At 41.4% G+C, this 5,413-nt stretch overlaps 1 pseudogene; it reads left to right on the top strand.

Moving 5' to 3' along the window:
- The first annotated feature begins 2,988 nt into the window (after positions 1-2,988).
- The window catches only part of LOC119333844, a 6,701-nt pseudogene continuing 4,276 nt past the window's right edge, over positions 2,989-5,413 (top strand).

Raw genomic sequence — 5,413 nt, 5'->3', positions numbered from 1 at the left:
TCAAAACAGTAGAAGATAAAAAGCACAGTTCTTAAGCAAATGAAAGATAAATATCTGATGCAACAATTTTTAAAAAATATTACTGTACTCATCGTCTGAATCCATCGTGTTTGCTTCAAAGCAAACAATGAGAACATCAATTTTTTTGGGCAATGGCATTTGACCGAACACTTGCCAGATGTGACTTACACCATGGAGGGCGTCAACATATGGCGGAGGATACCTGGGCAGCCGCCAGATCCAGGGTGGAATGGCAACATAGTCGAAGGCAGGAAGGCGCCTGGGTGGAGAGTCGGAGATCCAACACCCTGGGCGGAGGCTGGGGTGGTACAGTGGGGTCGTGGTCGCCAACGGAGCGGATACAGAGGATAGTGAAAAGGGGCGGAATGGGAAAAGGTACTCCAGGTGGGTATTTTGGGATGGGCCGGGCGTGTCGAAATCCGACATGGCGGAGATTTGGCAGCCCACAAACCTCTATACATTTAGTGCTGGTTCGTTGGATTTTAGACATCTGCATCAGTCCAAACATATTTGGTGAACGACGTTGGATAGCAAAAAAAATGTTTGGACAACCCGCGGTCAGGACATTTATGAGCGGTTTGGTGGATCACATGAGAGTTGGCCTTACACAACAGGTCCGTTAATGATGATGCGATGAAGGAGCATATGCGAATTGCCGGTTTGGGCTCGTCATAGCTATACCTCGCGTATTGCAAGATGTAGCTATAGCTCGCCTCTCGCGTCTGCACCGCTCATTGCTTGTTGGCTGACCTAGTAAGGAAGGCGTTGATGAGCGGTGTTCTTCCTCCCCTACCTTCGTTTTCGTCGGTCGGTTCTTCCCTTTTTTCCTTCAATTTTCTTTGTTTCTTTCTCGGTTTTCTTTTGTTCTCCTTTTCTTTCTTTCTCGTTTTCCCTTTTCTTTTCCCTTTTTCCTTTTTAACGCATGTCTATTTTTTCACACATATTGCACATCTTTATATAGCAAGACCATTTTCTATACAGATTAACATCTTTTAAATACATAACTAATATTGTTTTAAATATATTTATTGATGTCTAATATTTTTTCTTACACATTGTACATTTTCATATAAACTAGGAATATTTTACACATTGTATATTTTCATATGAACTAGGAATATTTTTTATATATGTTTAAGATTTTTTATTACAAGATCAACATTTTTTTCAAATATATGTTTGATGTCTACTACTTTTCATACATATTAGACATTTTTATACACTTTTAGTATTTTTCAAATGCAGCTTAACATTTCTTCAAATATAAGTTTTGATGTCTACCTTTTTTCATACGCATTATACATTTTTCTATACACCTGAACATTTTTATAGATGTTTAATAATTTTCAAATACATGTTTTTTTCTTCTAAAACACATGTTTTAAATATTTTCTTGATTACATGATAATTTTCTTTCAAATAAGTGTTGAAACATTTTTTAAATGACACACAGCATTTTTGTTAAACTATATGAACGTTTGTTTACATTGTATAAACATGTTTTCAGGAACATCTTTTTTTTGAAATTTGTGAACTTTTTTAAGCTACACTAACCAAAGAAATTATACTGCTTTAACTTTTCCTTAAATTCATGGGTTTATTATTATTTTTTGTATATGATGGTTTGAATTTTTGCAACATATGAATTTTACAATATTTTCAAAAAAATGAACAAAATAAAAAAACGAATGTAAAAAACAGAGAAGAAATCAAACTCACCTGGGCCGGCCCATAGCGATGGGGCAAGACATAAACGGGCGCGGCCTTATGGAAAGTCCACCTCGGTGCTTGGAGACCCGTCGAGGCGCTTCGAGATACTGCATGGTGGGGACGGACTCCGCAACCGCCTCTCCGGCCCGTTCCGTTCCGTTCAGGCCGAGCCAGACTCCTTTGCCCAACCTATAAATTTCTCCACAGGGATAGGCTCCCTGTATCCCAATCCAATCGCAAACCCCCCCTGATTCCGTCGAGAAAAAAGAATCTTCCGCGGCGCAGGCGATCAATCCCCGTCAAGGTATGCGCCCGTCACCTATTAACACTTCCCCCAATCTATCTGTCTGTTCATGTTGTGTGATTGATTTAGATGAATATATGTGCGATTAGATGACGAGCTCGTGATTTCAATCGGATGCTATTGCTGTGCCGTGATGGTTCATCCAGAGTTGTTGATTAGACTTTTACCGATTAGTGTTAGATCTGCCGTTCTAGATTCTTGTTTGATATGCTGCTTCAGATTTTTTTCTCCTCATCTGGCCCATGGTTTTAAGTTGAATCTCATTAGTATTCATCCATTATTTGCCTTGCTGTTTTACTCTTTCTGCTAATTTGGATTGACGTAGTACTGCGTCTCTATGTTAGCCTTACAGTAGATGCGCTTTAGTCAAACTGGCTTGTTTATTTGAACTGGAAATAGATCCTAACAGTTAGATTATTATCTTCCGACCCCCTTTGATGTACTTGCTCAGTTGCTCTGCTGATGTTATATCTGTTAACATTCAACTCCAGATTTACTATTATTTGTAAGATCATGATTATGTTGATACGTTGATCCCTTCATATACGCCTCTATCATGTTGACTTATCTGCTTTGTAATTTTCCAGCTATAAGAGCCTGCTTAACCTACACTGGAATTAGGTCATAGGAGATGGTTCCAGTTCCGTGTCTTAATATGCTTCTGTTCATGATTATTGCTCCACGGTTTGTCAGATTAACTACTTCCTCCAATTCATAATAAGTGTTGCAAACATTAGCTCAAAACTGAGGCACTTATTTTGGAACGGAGGGAGTAGTAATCTATCAGAAATTTAGATGATCGCAGTCTGTGTTTGTTTCTTTTGTTGATCTGTTCATATATGCCTTCGACTTCTTGTCTGAACTTTTCTGTCTCGTCACTTTGTTGATCTTGTTCGTATATACATATAACTAGGTTACTTATGTTTTTGTTTTGGCAATTTTGAACTATGCAGATGCAGATCTTTGTGAAGACCCTCACCGGCAAGACCATCACACTTGAGGTAGAGTCCTGACACGATCGACAATGTCAAGGCGAAGATCCAGGATAAGGAGGGTATCCCGCCGGACCAGCAGCGTCTCATCTTCGCTGGCAAGCAGCTTGAAGATGGCCGCACCCTAGCTGATTATAACATCCAGAAGGAGTCGACCCTCCACCTGGTGCTCCGCCTCCGTGGTGGCATGCAGATCTTCGTCAAGACCCTTACTGGCAAGACCATCACCCTGGAGGTGGAATCTTCGGACACCATTGACAACGTGAAGGCGAAGATCCAAGACAAAGAGGGCATCCCCCCGGACCAGCAGCGCCTGATCTTTGCTGGCAAGCAGCTCGAGGATGGTCGCACTCTTGCGGATTACAACATTCAGAAGGAGTCTACTCTCCACTTGGTGCTCCGCCTTCGTGGTGGCCAGTGAGTTCCTGGCACCCTTTGAGTTTACTATGTGCAAGTCTGTCATGTGTCGTTTGTGAAACTCTTAGTTTGTGAGTACATCTGTTGGCGCCTTATGGCAGTGTGATCTCTGTTATGAATCAAGTGAAACCCGAATCTCGTTAATACGTGATAACACTTACCATGAGATTACGGTTGCTTTGTTTTTTTCTCTTATCATGTTATAACCCATTTTTGCTCACCATAAATGTTTAGAACTTAGATTCTGTGGCGTTTCCACTGAACTTCTTTGTGTGTGAAATCAAGAGCTTCTTATATTAATAAGAAGCAGGATTACATTCCTGCCTTACACAAGCTGGAAGGAAGTTAGGGATATAGTTTATCCATAAAAAGCGCCTCTCATTAGACTATTTGGAAGTAAATACTAGCCAAGATTCCTTAAAACTCCCGCAAGGCTCTTGAACTTCGGCCCTGTTTGGTTTATAAGTCCTAGGACTTTTTTAGTCCAACTTTTTTTAGTCCAACTAGTAAGTCTCAAGTCCCTAAAAAGTCCATATCTGTTTAGTTCCTGGGACTTAACATGGACTAAAAGACCATATTACAACTATAAGTCCCTACAAGTCCTACCTTGAGAGTCTTATTTCATAAGTCTCAAATGCCCACTTAAGTCCCTATAAGTCTTTTCTGTTTGATTTAGATGAGACTTATAGAAACTTTTTTAAGTTCCTAAACCAATAAGTCCCTGGAAACAAACACTCTCTTCATTCAGAGTGGTAGCAATCTCTGACCGATCGGCATCGGCAGAGTTCCACTCGTTCACCACAAGCTGAGAATCAGTTTACACGATCAATTTCCTGTAACCTAGATCATAGGCCAGTTGCACGCCATCTCTAACAGCATACGCTTCCATAGTAATTGCGTTAATCCTGTTTCATACCAGATTGCCCGAATAAGCTCACCTTGGCTCGATGATTGCGGACACAAGTCCTGTTCCACCTTGATGGGATTCTTCAAGGAACGAGGCATCCACATTTATTTTTAGAAAAGGATCATCAGGCGGCTTCCACTTCTGTATCCCCTTCGCAGGCCTCACGGCTTGCTTTTTTCCTGCAACAGAGAGGTCCACTGCTATATCGATTGCGCATTTGACAGACTGCATGATTGAACGTGGTTGTTCTCCATGCGTACGGGCGTTCCCTGAACTTGTCTGTTATCTTTTGTTTGCTGGTCTAGTCCCAAACATCTGAGATTTCTTGTAGATTCAGAGGGAGAGTTCCACTTGCAGATTTACCTGTGCCATAACTTCCTGCGATAATGTCGAGATCTGTCTTCTTGTGATGTCAAAATCTGTTAGATATCAGACTATTCTTTTTTCTTTTTAAAAAGAAGTTCCGGCTGCATATTTATACCTGCAGTGCAATATTGTGCACTTTTGCTGTCTTCTCCAAATGACCAAAAAATGATCATATCGAAGGCGTAAACACCGGATGTTTGTATACACTGCGAAAACACACATAGTGTGCTTGGGATCCAGTGTTCCACGATAGAGAAGAAAATGTTCCAGTTTTTTTTTGTTCACCATGATCGTTTCCTTCCCTTCATAGTTTTACTGTATTTTTTTCCAGCAAGTTAATAACCATGAGTATAACACATTAATTATTCAATATTCCAGGGCAACAAAATGTACTGGTTGACAAAATGCTGGCTGGTGCTGGTGCATCCATCGTGTTCTCTAGGCATCGACCAAACATCGCGTGCAGGTTGCCGTACGTCATAAGTCGCCTCCTCCCGCAAGAAAAGCTTAGGGTTCTTCTGTCTCCCGCCGGCGCTGCCGGTCCGCCTCGTCTCTGGTGGTCTTAGAGCCATGTCGACATGGTGGATTCCGGCCCTTGCCGGCGGGAGGGCTCTGTTTTTAGACGTTCCTTCGAATCTTGTTAGGGTTTGTGTCCTACTCCGAAAGACGAGATGGAGGCGGCTCCCTGAAGATGGA

Source organism: Triticum dicoccoides, chromosome 7A (assembly GCF_002162155.2).
Source record: "Triticum dicoccoides isolate Atlit2015 ecotype Zavitan chromosome 7A, WEW_v2.0, whole genome shotgun sequence".
Taxonomy (NCBI): Eukaryota; Viridiplantae; Streptophyta; class Magnoliopsida; order Poales; family Poaceae; genus Triticum; species Triticum dicoccoides.
The sequence above is the reverse complement of the archived record's forward strand: the minus strand, read 5'-3'. Positions and strand labels throughout refer to the sequence as shown.